Source organism: Eubalaena glacialis, chromosome 10 (assembly GCF_028564815.1).
Source record: "Eubalaena glacialis isolate mEubGla1 chromosome 10, mEubGla1.1.hap2.+ XY, whole genome shotgun sequence".
Taxonomy (NCBI): Eukaryota; Metazoa; Chordata; class Mammalia; order Artiodactyla; family Balaenidae; genus Eubalaena; species Eubalaena glacialis.
Window position 1 is genome coordinate 71631456 of NC_083725.1, and position 15702 is coordinate 71647157.

Consider the following 15702-nt stretch of genomic DNA (forward strand, 5'->3'; position numbering starts at 1 on the left):
GAAAGAAGAACAAACAAAACCCAAAGTTAGCAGAAGGAAAGAAATAAAGATCAGAGCAGAAATAAATGAAATAGAAACAAAGAAAACAATAGCAAAGATCAATAAAACTAAACGCTGGTTCTTTGAGAAGATAAACAAAATTGATAAACCATTAGCCAGACTCCTCAAGAAAAAGAGGGAGAGGACTCAAATCCATAAAATTAGAAATGAAAAATGAGAAGTTACAACAGACACTGCAGAAATACAAAGCATCCTAAGAGACTACTACAAGCAACTCTATGCCAATAAAATGGACAACCTGGAAGAAATGGACAAATTCTTAGAAAGGTATAACCTTCCAAGACTGAACCAGGAAGAAACAGAAAATATGAACAGACCAATCACAAGTAATGAAATTGAAACTGTGATTAAAAATCTTCCAACAAACAAAAGTCCAGGATCGGATGACTTCACAGGTGAATTCTATCAAACATTTAGAGAAGAGCTAACACCCATCCTTCTCAAACTCTTCCAAAAAATTGCAGAGGAAGGAACATTCCCAAACTCATTCTATGAGGCCACCATCACCCTGATACCCAAACCAGACAAAGATACTACAAAAAAAGAAACTTACAGACCAATATCACTGATGAATATAGATGCAAAAATCTTCAACAAAATACTAGCAAACAGAATCCAACAACACATTAAAAGGATCATACACCATGATCAAGTGGGATTTATCCCAGGGATGCAAGGATTCTTCAATATATGCAAATCAATCAATGTGATACACCCTATTAACAAATTGAAGAACAAAAACCATAAAAGAAAAATAAGAGGAGGAGACTGAAGCTTAGATTGTGCAACCCATCCAAAGTCTGAAAATTACTGGTTCAGATCCATCTCTGCCCTTTATTCTAAGTCCAGAGCCCAAGTTAACTACCTGTGCCACATGACCCTTTAATAACTATAATGATTCCTCCTCCGTTAACTGTTCCCTAGTCTTCATTTTTTTCCGTGAAGACTTGCAGACTCATAGGCGATGATGAGGACTTCCCTGGTAGTGCAGGGGACACAGGTTCGAGCCCAGGAAGATCCCACATGCCTCGGAGCAATTAAGCCCACGCGCCACAACTACTGAGCCTGTGCTCTAGAGCCTGCGAGCCATAACTACTGAGCCCACGCACCTAGAGCTCGTGCTCTGCAACAAGAGAAGCCACTGCAATGAGAAGGCCGTGCACCACAATGAAGGGTAGCCTCCGCTCGTCGCAACTAGAGAAAGCCCTTGCACAGCAACAAAGACCCAATGCAGCCAAAAATAAATAAATTTATTAAAAAAAAAAAAAAAAAAAGGCGATGATGATAGTGTCTTTTACTTCCACCCTGAGTATGGGTAACAGAAAAGAAAAAGGTATTTGTGTGAAGGAGAAACAAGGTGTTGGCTTTGAATAAGATGGATATTCAGTTATTGGACCTATTTGTCACATCCTCATATTGCATTCACCAGGGTATCTTCCCTCTTATCCTGTTCACCATGAAAGGGCTCAGCCATGACTATAGTTGACAATGGGATTAAATGCTCTACTATATGATCTATAATTTAGCTCATATCCTGAGTCTGATAGGCCTGGGTGTTGTCATGTTTGGTTGTCCCTGGATGGAGCAGGAGCACACACACAGGTAGTATTTTTCTTCTTTTTCCTCATACAGTATTGAATGACTGACTGGAGATGAAGAAACTGGAGATTACTGGTATTTGTTCTTGATCTACAGAAGAACTAACAGGTCATCTATAGAGGAACCCCTTACTGTGGCATTTCGGAGGATATTTGGCTAAAAAGTTCTTAGTACTAATCCTCTTGAATTCAGTTAAGTCCAGATTAAGAGCCATGGATCTCCATACACACACTCTGCTTTACATAGTATAAATGGACTTTCGGCTAATGCCAAAGAGCTATCCCATGACAAAGGTTTCTTGTCATTTCCCTCACAGCACTGGTGCCACTGATAGACATGAACATCATTTTTCTTCATTTTCTCCAAAGCACAAGTTATGGTCAGGAGATAACTCTGTAAAATAAGCTTCTAACTCTGGTAATTTTATGGTATCTTTTCATCAACTCCTAATAAAATCTAGCAGATACATTACATTTGGCATTTAAATTATGTTCATAGAACACAATGTTTCCCCAATAAATGACTTAGGTTTGGTACTGAACTCCAGGACCCTTGATAAGGAGATGGGGAAATAAGTACCCTTCACCCTAAAACAGCGGGAAAAAATAAATGTTACCCATCCAACCTTAGGCTTAGGCATAGGATTCTGAGGAAATAGAAATTTAGACCTGGCTTAGGGGCATTAAGCCAAACTTTAGAAAAACTTTGATATTCTAAGTCCTTCATTTTTTTGTTGATGATATATGAGGTTTAAATTTTAGCTCTGGTTTAATCATTGGCTTCTTTAGATTATATGTTCAAATGAAGATGATTCCTTTTAAGCCTAAGGTAAGTCACCTTAGCTTTAAAATTTTTGTAATGAGGAGGCTAAATGAGCATTTTCATAAATTGTAAATTGAGGAGGCTAAATGAGCATTTTCAATTTAAAGTCTGAAACATTTTACAACTAAAATGGACATACTGTAATTGAGTGTGATTGCTTCATTCCGTTTTTTTCATGCATTATCACGAAATTTCTATAGATTTCTAGCCTGAAGTAGTCATCTCATTATGGAACTTCTATGATCAATAAATAATAAAAGTTCATACATTTATTTTGATAATTTGTCCCTAAGAATTCTCCAAAGAGATCTAAAGTTATATAAAGGTTTGCATCTACCACTGGGAATATATTTATTCTCATCACCTTTACTCAGTTCTCTACCCAACCTCTTTCATGTCAGTAAACCCACTCTTACCTTCTTGCTTCTGTCACTTTACTTCAGTTTGGCTGCTGTCCTTCATGTAGGCCATTTCAGGGTCTCCAAAATGGAATCTCCTAATGTCCTTCTGTCTCCTCCTCCCCACTCATAGTTAATTTTATTATGAGGAGATGTGGGATACTGCATTTCCATTTATCTATTTAAATGGGAGAATGACCTGGCTTGAGGACTTTAACTCCTGTGAGTAGTAGAGTCCCATTCCAAGTCTCATTATGTTAAGGTTTCTCACATTCATATTGCCTCCATTCTCAACAAAAGACCTTTTATGGGGCAAGTGAAAAGGATTGGAAAAGCTTGCCAACAGATTTTAATTTTTCCAGGCCTTTACGAACAGAATTTGTAAAGCGTTTTCAAGAAGGTGTTAAATTATAATTTTACCTTCTAGAAATTGTGCAAAACACTCTCTCCAAAGAGAAACCAGAAATCCTTCACCAAAAAAGTCAAAGATATAAATGATCCTACTTCTGTGGTCTGTATGCTTGTGTCTATTGTGCTTAATTTTATGAAGTCAAATAGTAAAAGGAATATTGTACAAAAACTCAAGCCCTGATTTCCTCTTTCAAATATTTCAGATATTCCCCTTTCCACTTTCAGGAAATCCATGGTCAAACAGAATATATTCTAGCATTCCTCTTAGACCCTTTTCTCCATAACTCAGGTAAGACTTGGTTGCATGGGTCTTATTTCATTGGTTTCCCTGGTCAGAGCCTGTTCCTGCCATCACTAAATATCTGTCTCATAGATTCAGAACAGTCACTTGGGTTGAGCCTCTGACTTAAGAATGTGGAGAGGTCTCTCTCGAATTTGTTTAGTGTGAACAGCATAGACAATTGGGTTGAGGATGGGTAGAATGAGGAGGTAAAATTTGGCCAAAAGGATATGGATATGGGGAGGTACATTATGGCCAAAGCGGTGAGTGAGAGAGGAAACAGCAATGGGGATATAGAAGACAAGGATAGCACAAATATGAGAACTGCATGTTCCTAGGATTTGAAGCCTAGCCTCAGGGGTGGCTAACTCCATTACTCCCTAAAAATCATCACATAGGAGGCAGTGATGGCTAATGAATCCAGGATCGATACCAGGAAGCCAATTCCCATTCCACATAAGTTGTTGACTTATGCCAAGGTGACCACGGCCATGTACTCACAGTAGGAGTGGGCAATGATTTGGGTCCGGTAAAGGGGCAGCCTCAGGCGAATCATCAGGGGCAGGGGTCCAATGTAGAGTACTCCATGGAGGAGTGCAGCCGGGCCCAAACGTCCTACCACTGCATGGGTGAACATTGAGGTGTGGCATAGTGGGTCACAGATGGCCACATAGTGATCAAAAGCCATGGCAAGGAAGATGCCTGACTCTACCGTGATGAAGCAGTGGATAAAGAACATTCGGGTCAAGCAAGTATCTAGGTCAATGTGACAGGCACCAAACCAGAAGATGGTTAGCAGTTTGGGCATGGTAGAGGTTGACAGGACCAAGTCAATGACAGCCAACATGCACAGGAAGAAGTACATGAGCTGGTGCAGGCTGCATTCCAGCTTTACCACGGCCAGGATGGTCACATTCCCCACCACAGCCACCAGGTACATGGAACTAAAGGGGATGGAGAGCCAGATGTACAGGGACTCCAGCCCTGGGATGCCAGAAAGAAGTAGGCACCAAGCAGGCATTATTAGCAAGCAGACTTGAACATGTTTGAGGGTTTAGAGTAGCTAGGGGACAGGAGCTCTTAGTTTTAGATTTTTACTGACAGATATTGCCTCTGGAAACTGTAGACTACTGGAATCTTATTTCCATCCTGGCGGAACCTATAATAAAGAAGAATTCTGAATGCCTACTTGAAAATTGACATGTATTTTATAAAAGAGACTCTGCATGAAAAGCACCCACTGGTAAATGTAGAAACAGGTATGCTTAACATTTCTACTGCTAAATTGCTCTCTTCCATTTCCTTTAGGAAATATTTCCCAAAGCAAAATTACTGGATCAAAGGGGATGAACAAGTTGGGGGACTTCTGCACTGGAAAACACAAAGTTCTACGTGCAATGATTAAATGTAAGTCCATGTAATGTGTTTAGCCTAGTGCCTGCATATGCTTCTCTTTGTTGTATAAAGAGTAACATCAATAACAATGATTAGCTATTTGCAATTCATGATTTTATAGTGAAAATTTAGAATCAATGCGTTCAAAAGTAAAGCATTATTCAATGAATTAGATTTATTATAATATTTTTAAAGCTATGTATTACCTGGTAAAATGTTTATATCATATTACAGTAAGTGAGGGAATGGCAGAAAGCAGATTAAAGTATTGATACAATATGATTTCATTAAAATATGTGTTTCTTATAGGAATATACCTTGGATGTAAAAACACATACTTTTAATTTTCTTTCTTTTGTGTAAGGGTATATTCTGTTTTTGAAGAATAGTGAAAAGCTTTAAAAGTCTTACAAAATTATCAAAACCCAGTCAAAAACATAACGGGACAATTTACTAAGGAAAATATATTAGTGAGGTACAATTCCCTTTTCTTTAATGGCTTAATAATGGTTTGGTCAGACTGACGAATCTAATTGACTTCTTTAAAAGATACCTGGCATAGGGCCTAATTTTTCAAAGGAAAGTATCTCATTTAAGGTTGCCCAGATTTCATGGTTAGAAAGATGAAGAACAGATAGAGTCAACCGTCCTAAGGAACATTAAGGACAGAGTCTATTAAACTTTCTGAGAATCTGGGCATCATCTATAATTTGAGATAGGTAAAAGATGAGGCGCATCTTTTTATGAGCAAATCTCACTGGACATTTGCCCATTATCTGATCACAGTGATTAAAAAAAAATGTACTGACAGAAAACAGTCAACAGGATTACTGGCCACATACTTCTTGGTCTCTATTCTTTGAAGAGATAGGGAGATCAGTGCTAAACCACAGTCCATTACTTGTAAAAGCCTGGTCCACTTCTTGCTCTTTTGCCCTTCAGGTGCCTCTAAGAATCTAGCAATGGATCCTACTGCTACACATCCTCAAGGTTCAGAAGTTGAGGGCACAGGGTATAATTTGGGTCTTGTCCTGTCTTGGGCTTGCCCTCCTCATGTTTCCCATTAGAGCCTCAGATTCAACAAGTCAGACTCCCCATACTCATGTCATGGTAACATGGTGACTTTCTTCACATGGCTACATTTTTGCTGAGAGGTCTCACCACCTTCTTGGTTTTTTTACCCAGGCATCAAGTCCCATCCCAGACCATCTCTCCTCTACAAAGCCTTCTTTGATATCTCTATACCAGAGTGGATGGGTACATAGTCACCGAATTCCCCTCAACTAAAGTCCATGCACATTTCAAATTATTCATGTCTAAAATATAAATAGAAGTTACATTTTCATAGCAAATAAGCATAAGAAATGCCCCTATGTAACCTCATGGATTTGTAATTCAGGCTCAAACACACAATGTTAGGTTTTTTGAGTTTACTTACTTCTGGGTCAGGTATTGACTAGGTATTGAAAAAAAAGATTAAAGTTCTGTGAACTTTAAAATCGTTCACAGATGTTCTTTTATATTAACTCTGACTTTAGCAATTCTGTGAATTGAGTACTTGAATATGCCAGTAAGTGATACCATGTGTGAAACTACTTCCTCAGGGATCAAATGTAAAGATTCTGTGAATCTATTGGATAAGAAAAGGAAAGAATGGGAGATAGCACCACAGTAGCAGCTTAGGGTATCAGCTTTACCATCTAACAAAACCAGATTTCCCATCCAGACCATCTTATCCTATGTTTGGGTTAATTGCCTAAACTCTTGAAGTCTCAGTCTTTTTCTTATTAAAAATGGGGAGACTATCAACTGCAAAGGGTAAGGAGAAAGAACAAATGAAATAAGTGTGAGGCTCTTGGCATATGGCATCAGCTTCTTTTCTCCAAATTCTTACTCTTCACTATGGGGTGGGGAGTAGAGCAGAAATTTACATCCTGCAAATTGGAACAGTTTGCTTTGTTTCACTGTCATGTGGGACATCTTTGAAGATTCCTCAAAAGTCTAGGAATTGTAGAGATGAGACAGGGATTTATTGGGAACACTGGTCAATACACAATTTTATCTCATAAAAGGGAGAATATCTGAAGTGTTCTCTGAAGATACTGTGATAGGTCCCTTTATGGTTTAGGATGGTGGTCTAATTACTCAAAGTATCTCATCATAAAAGAATCAATGTTCATGCGATGGACTTAAAACCAGATTTCTAACTTTGGTTTGTGCCAGACCCAGTTTAGTCACTGAAATTGTAACTGAGTTTTAGGCTGGGACAAAGAATATGAGCATATGAATAAAAATCCACCAAGTTGATAATTGGCATCTTAAGTGGTGGTTTGAACCAGGTGTGACACCTAAACTGTGTCACTTTACCTAGAACATTCTAGAGAAACATTTTCAGTATCAGTCCACATAAGGCATCCTTACCTGAACATGGGAGACATGCCTGCAAGTCCTGGAAGAGGCATCCTGATGGTGGGTCTGAAGCTCCTGATAGAGATGTTTCGTTGTGGTGAAATAAACATGGATTAGAAGCAAGACAAACTTAGTTCAAATATGAACTCTGCTGTTTCTGGCTCTGTGACTTAGAAAACAAAGGCAGAGAGATTACACTGCCTGTTTGCCAGTCTGTGAAATGAAGGGAGTAACAGCTGCCTTAGAGTTGCATCATGTATTAAAATGAACTGTTTATAAATGTATGTGTGCACACACACAGAAGGTGAAATATTAGAATGCCTGGCCTCTGGAACAGGCACTGTATTCCCTCCTTACCTACTCCTCCCCTCTGTTCTTTGCCCCCTTCCAGAGAACACAGACACGGTGCTATTTTCATATGACCTTGGTAACTCCATATCCTTCTTTCCCAACTGTATGAATAGCCTTTTAAACATGGATAAAAATAATTAAAGAGACCTGTTGATGGTGTAAAGATGCAGCTGGGAGAGAAGTTTGCCTGACTGTGGAGCAGAAGACAAGAGGTCCAATCAGGATGGAATAGTACAATCTTTTCTGTCATGTTCTGATGGGGAGTACTAGGCAACAAAGCTTTTTACATTGGGGTTTCGCCTCTTCCTTGATTCATAACCCAGCCCAATTTGTACTCAACTTATTTCCTCTACTTTTGACTAGAACTGTAAAGAAGATAAGCCCTGGATGGACCAAAGACAAATGCAGTTTCTGAAAATTGGAGTCTGATTCCAATAACTTTGTCTCCATCTCTGGAATGTACTTACCCATTTGGGCAATGTCCACAGAGCTCCTTACAGTAGTCACCTCTTGTCTGGATGCTTTGACGAATTTAGTTCATAGTCAAAGGGATGCCATGGTTCTGACCTCTTCAATATTTTCTCCTGTGTTCCCTCTTTATCCAGGTACTGAAAACAGCCAGTTGCTTCCCAAGGGTTGCACAGAGACACCTGCATTCTTCCCTCTGGATCTTGAGTTACCCCCCATGGGAGTAATCTTCACTCCTTATTCCACTCTACCTCCCAGGACTAGATTATAAGACTTATTCCTACTCTCCTTCTGGGCTTGTTCACTAGCCCCAGGTCTCTGACTATTCTCCCCCAAGGCCTGAAGTATTCAAGGACTCTAAGAGTGACATTGGGAGAGAGTTCACAGGAGAAGGGTGGGGGAAAAAATAAACAACAGATACTGGTATAACCAATATGGACACTTTTTTTTGTTAATCTTTGCTTATATTATTTAAAAAACTTAATATAGGGTCTAGGCTATACAAAAATAATGCTTAAATAGAAATTTATTAACATTTTAATTTTCCATTCTGCTACTTTTTTCAATTTGTGTTTGCTTAATTATTTATAATAAGTTACAGTAGTTGTGTCCTTGTCTGTGGTTATTTTAACCTTTTTTTTTTTCTGGAATAGAAGGCTAGTTTCATTTTTTCCCACTAAGTGGCACAGACATATTTGTCAATGTCCTTTTTTCTGCTTATCCTTAGGATAAAATACCAGAAGGAAAATTATTGACCATTGTGCAGACCTCATAAATCCTGTTGTCAAATTGTTTTCCAGAAGTGGTTGTCCAATTTGTGTTTAACCCAGCATCAAGTGAGTTCATTTGCTAAATTGCCCTATAGTCATTTAAAAAATATAGTAAGTCCCATACATACAAACAAGTTCCATTCTGAGAGCACGTTTGTAAGTCCAGTTTGTTCGTAAGTCCAACAAAGTTAGCTTAGGTACTGAACTAACACAATCAGCTATATAGTACTGTACTGTAATAGGTTTATAATACTTTTCACACAAATAATACATAAAAAACAAACAAAAAAATGAAAACATTTAAAATCTTACCGTACAGTACCTTGAAAACTACAGTAGTACAGCACAACAGCTGGCATACCAGGGCTGGCATCAAGTGAACAGGCAAGAAGAGTTACTGACTGGAGGAGGGAGAAGAGGTGGGAGATGGTAGAGCTGAAGGATCGTCAGCAATAGGAGATGGAGGGCAAGCTGCAATTTCACTCATGCCCAATGTTGATGACACAGGTTCTGGTTCCTTGCTGGATTCAATTCTGGTTACCCTCTTGAAGAAAAGATCCAGTGATGTCTGGGTAGTGGCTCTTTTTTCCTCGTCATAGATGACATGGTAGCACTGGATTGCATTCTGAATGGCTGCTGCAACCTTCATGTACCATTCTACGTTTGGGTCCTGTGCCTCAAAAACTAACATTTCCTCCTCAAATAAAGAAAATTCCCTTGCCATTTCCTGTGTCGTGAATCTCTTCGGTTCTTCAGCAGTACCAGCTACATCACCACTGCTTTTACGCTTTCTTCCAGACATCCTGGGCTTGAAATAAAGATACTGTACTACTCTACTTTATACGGTACTATACAGTGAAGTACACAAAAGCACAATCACTTGTAGATGATGCATGCACGTGACAATGTACACCAGACATGTGAACTAACTTACTTACGTGATTGGACATGTGAACACACGTTCACATCTTTGAAAGTTTGCAACTTGAAGGTTTGTATGTAGGGGACTTACTGTATTTTTATATAGATGAGAACACAAATGCAATAGTTTCATTTCTTTGATTTCTGGGTGAACACGTTAATGTTTGAAAAATTTGTGGCCAGCGTATTTTTTTTAAAACAATTTCTCTCCAATTTTTTCTACCATATACTTAATATGCTTAAAGTGTGGAGAGTGATTTAAGAAAATCTGTGAAAATGTTTCCTATAGGAAGTTCTGACGTACATACAAAAGAGCTACTTTTACAATCACCATTAGTGATTCATGATATTCCATCTTGAATAGAGAACCCTCCTTGAGATTTCCCAATTATTCCTACAGTGGTCTCTCTCTTCTGTATCCTTATAGCTAGGCCCTGAACTCTTATTTCAACCTCCTCACTGGCGTGGTTGGCTCCTGTCTTACTTTTCTGTCTTCCTCCTCTCTACCACTCAGGTGCCATTTTGAAAGTGCAAAATTGATTATTTGTTCTAAATGTTAAAAAAAAATGATTGTGATTGCTTTTTTCATAAAGCTCTAGACTATCTTCCAACCATCTCTGGGAAATATCTGCTTTACCACACGTTAAGATCCTCTGTTCTAGAAGATTATTGCTCTCTCCCTGGTATAGACGCAAGTTAAAGGAATTGTTAAAACCTTAGGCAAAATTGGAAGGATATGGAGATGTAGGATACATGAGTTAGGTTTGATTTTAAAGTTCCTTTTCTCCCCCCATCAGATTTCTTGAGCTATAATTGGCACAACATTAAGTTTAAGGTCTACAATGTGATGATATGATACACATGTATCAATATTAATCAAAATGATTAACACAATAAGGTTAACACATCCATCACTTCATACAATTATAATATTTTTTTGTGGTGAGAACATTTAAGTCTACTCTCTTAGCAACTATCAAGTACACTTGACTTTTGGGAGAATGGCAGCCTGGAAAGGGCATGGAAGCTCCAAGCCCTTTTCCTATACCTTCCTCTCTGTATGTCTTCCATCTGACTGTTCCTGAATTTTATCTGTCATAATGAGCCAATGATCTAAGTTATTTGAGGCTTTGGGTGGAGACAAGATGGCAGAGGAGCAGGACATGGGCTCACTCTTCTTATGGAAATGTCAAAATCACAACTAACTGCTGAACAACCATCGACAAAAAAAAAAAAAAAAAAAAAAATGCTGGAAACTACCAAAAAAGATATCCTACAATCAAAGAAAGATAAAGAAGCCACAATGAGATGGTAGGAGGGCACAACTGCAATAAAATCAAATCCCATACCCACCAAGTAGGTAACCCAAAAACTGGAAAAAAATTATATCACAGAGGTTCTCCCACAGGAGTTAAAGTTCTGTGCCCCATGTCAGGCATCCCAGCCTGGGGGTCTGGCAATGTGAGAAACAGCCACCAGAGCATCTGGCTTTGAAAGCCAGTGGGGTTTGATTGATTGAAGGAATTCTACAGGACTGGGGGAAACAAACTCCACTCTTGGAGGGTGAACACAAGGTCTCCTGTGCATCAGGACCCAGGGGAAAAAGCAGTGACCTCATAAGAGACTGGGCCAGACCTACCTGCTAGTATTGGATGGTGTCCTGTGGAGGTAGAGGGGTCGGCTGTGGCTCATTGTGGGGACAAAGACTGGTGGCGGTAATTCTGGGGATTACTCATTGGCGTGAGCCCTCCTGGAGGCTGCCATTTTCTCACCAAGACCTGGTCCCACCCAGAAGCCTGTAGGCTCCAGTGCTGGAATGCCTCAGACTAAACACCAGCAGGGCAGGAACACAGCCACATCCATCAGCAGACAGTCTGCCTAAAGTCTTCCAGAGCCCATAGCTTCCCGATAAACACACCCCATGACATGGCCCTGTGCACCAGAGGGACAAGACCCAGCTCCACCCACCAGTGGGCAGGAACCAGTCCCTTCCACCAGGAAGCCTGCACAAGCCTCTTAGACTAGCCTCATCCACCAGGGGGCAGAAGCAAGAAAACCTACAATCCTGCAGACCACAAAATGGAGGCCACAAGCACAGACAGTTAGACAAACTGAGATGGCAGAGGAATATGTTCCAGATGAAGGAACAAGGTAAAACCCCAAAAAAACAACTAAGTGAAGTGGGGATAGGAAATCTACCCAAAAAAGAATTCAGAGTATTGATAGTAAAGATGATCCAAGATCTTGGAAAAAGAATGGAGGCAGAGATTGAGAATATATAAGAAATGTTTAACGAAGACCTTGAATGGATGACTGAAGAAATCAAAGAGGAAATCAAAAAACACCTAGAGAGAAACAAAAATGAAAGCACAACAATCCAAAACCTATGGGATGCAGCAAAAGCAGTTCTAAGTGGGAAGTTTATAGCAATACAAACTTACCTCAGGAAGCAATACAAACTTACCTCAGGAAACAAGAAAAATCTCAAACAAACTAACCTTACACCTAAAGCAACTAGAGAAAGAACAAACAAAACCCAAAGTGAGTAGAAGGAAAGAAATCATAAAGATCAGAGCAGAAATAAATGAAACAGAGATAAAGAAAACAATAGAAAAGATTAAACTAAAAGCTGGTTCTTTGAAAAGATAAACAAAATTGATAAACCGTTAGCCAGATTCATCAAGAAAGAGGGAGAGGACTCAAATCAATAAAATTAGAAAATGAAAAAGAAGAAGTTACAAAGGGCACAGCAGAAATACACAGGATCATAAGAGACTACTACAAGCAACTATATGCCAATAAAATGGACAACCTGCAAGAAAAGAACAAATTCTTTGAAAGGTACAATCTCCCAAGACTGAACCAGGAAGAAATAGAAAATATGAACAGACCAATCACAAGTACTGAAATTGAAACTGTGATTTAAAAACTCCCAAAAAACAAAAGTCCAAGACCAGATGGCTTTACAGCTGAATTTTATCAAACATTTAGAGGAAAGTTATCACCTATCCTTCTGAAACTCTTCCAAAAATTGCAGAGGAATGAACACTCCTAAACTGATTCTATGAGGCCACCATCATCATGATACCAAAACCAGACAAAAATACAAAAAAAAAAAAAAAAAAAATTACAAGCCAATTATCACTGATTGAATATAAACACTAGAGTCCTCAACAAAATATCAATACTAGCAAATCAAATCCAACAATACATTAAAACGATCATACACCACAATCAAGTGGGATTTGTCCCAGGGATACAAGTATTCTTTAACATATGTAAAATCAATGTGACACACCACATTAACAAACTGAAGAATAAAAACCATAAGATCATCTCAATAGATACAGAAAAAGCTTTTGATAAAATTCGACACCCATTTATGATAAAAATTCTCCAGAAAGTGGGCATAGAGGGAACATACCTCACCATAATAAAGGCTGTATATGACAAACCTACAGCTAACATCATAATTGTGAAAAGCTGAAAGCATTTCCTCTAAGATCAGGAAAAAGAAAAGGATGTCCACTGTCACCACTTTTATTCAACATAGTTTTGGAAGTCCTAGCCATGGCAACCAGAAGAAAAAGAAATAAAAGGAATACAAATTGGAAAAGAAAAAGTAAAACTGTCACTGTTTGCAGATGACATGATACTATACATAGAAAATCTTAAAGATGCTACCAGAAAACTACTAGAGCTCATCAATGAATTCAGTAAAATTGCATTATACAAAATGAATACACAGAAAACTATTGCATTTCTATACAATGAAAGTTCAGAGAGAAATTAAAGAAACAATCCTGTTTACCATCGCATCAAAAAAATAAAATACCTAGGAATAAACCTACCTAAGGAGGCAAAAGACCTATACTCTGAAAACTATATGATGCTGATGAAAGAAATCAAAGATGACACAAACAGATGGAAAGATATACCATGTTCTTGGAATGGGAGAATTAATATTGTCAAAATGACTATACTACCCAAGGCAATCTACAGATTCAATGCAATCCCTATCAAATTATCAATGGCATTTTTCACAGGACTAGAACCAAAAATTTTACGTTTTGTATGGAAACACAAAAGACCCCAAATAGCCAAAGCAATCTTGAGAAACACAGAGCTGGAGGAATCAGACTACCTGAATTCAGACTATACTAAAAAACTACAGTCATCAAAACAGTATGGTACCGGCACAAAACCAGAAATATAGATCAATGGAACAGGATAGAAAGCCCAGAAATAAATGCACACACCTATAGTCACCTAATCTATGACAAAGCAGGCAAGTATATACAATGGAGAAAAGACAGTCTCTTCACTAAGTGGTGCAGGGAAAACTGTAAAGTCACATGTAAAGGAATGAAATTAGAACACTCCCTAACACCACACACAAAAATAAACTCCAAATGGATTAAAGACCTAAATGTAAGACCAGATACTATAAAACTCTTAGAGGAAAACAAAGGAAAAACACTCTTTGACCTAAATTGCAGCAAGATATTTTCTGACCCACCTCCTAGAGTAATGAAAATAAAAACAAAAATAAACAAATGGGACCTAATTAAACTCAAAAGCTTTTGCACAGCAAAGGAAACCATAAACAAAATGAAAAGACAACCCACAGAATGGGAGAAAATATTTGCAAATGATGCGACCAACAAGGATTAATCACCAAAATTTACAAATAGCTCATGAAGCTCAATATCAAAAAAAAAAAAAAAAAAAAAAAAATCAAAAAAATGGGCAGAAGACCTAAACAGACATTTCTCTAAAGAAGACAGGCAGATGACCAAGAAACACATGAAAAGATGCTCAACATCACTAATTATTAGAGAAATCCAAATCAAAACTACAATGAGGTACCACATCACACCAGTCAGAATGGCCATCATCAAGAAGTCTACAAGTAATAAATGCTGGAGATGGTGTGGAAAAAAGGGAACCCTCCTACCCTCTTGGTGGGAATATAAATTGGTGCAGCCACTATGGAGAACAGTATGAATTTCCTTAAAAAACTAAATGTAGAGTTACTATAAGATCCAGCAATCCCGCTCCTGGGCATATATCTGGAGAAAACTCTAATGCAAAAAGATACATGCACCCCAATGTTCACTGTAGCACTCTTTACAATAGCCAAGACTTGGAAGTCACCTAAATGTCCATTGACAGATGAATGGATAAAAAGATGTGGTATATACACACAATGGAATATTACTCAGCTATAAAAAAGAATGAAATAATGCCATTTTGCAACATGGATAGATGTAGAGATTATAATGCTAAGTGAAGTCAGAGAAAGACAAATATTATATGATATTGCTTATATGTGGAATCTGAAAAATGATACAAATGAACTTATTTATAAAACAGAAACAGACTCACAGACTTAGAAAACAAACTTATGATTACCAAAGGGGAAAGATGGGGAGGAGGGATAAATTGGTAGTTTGGGATGGACATATACATACTACTATATTTAAAATAAATAACCAAGAAGGACCTACTGTATAGTACAGGGAACTCTGCTCAATATTCTGTAATAACCTAAATGGGAAAAGAATTTGAAAAAGAATAGATACATGTATATTTATAACTGAATTACTTTGCTGTACACCTGAAACTAACACAACATTGTTAAATCATACTTTAATATAAAATAAAAATTAAAAAAAAGCGAGTTCCTTGAAAATTTGACAGTGTTATATATAAAATAAACAACAAGACCTACTGTATAGCACAGGGAACTATATTCAATATCTTGTAATAACCTATAATGGAACCTATAACCTATAATGGAATAACATTATAAGTT

At 38.0% G+C, this 15702-nt stretch overlaps 1 pseudogene; it reads right to left on the reverse strand.

Annotated features, from left to right (window-relative positions):
• Positions 1–3674: 3674 nt before the first annotated feature.
• Positions 3675–4591, reverse strand: LOC133099321 (olfactory receptor 52M1-like; annotated as a pseudogene).
• Positions 4592–15702: the final 11111 nt, after the last annotated feature.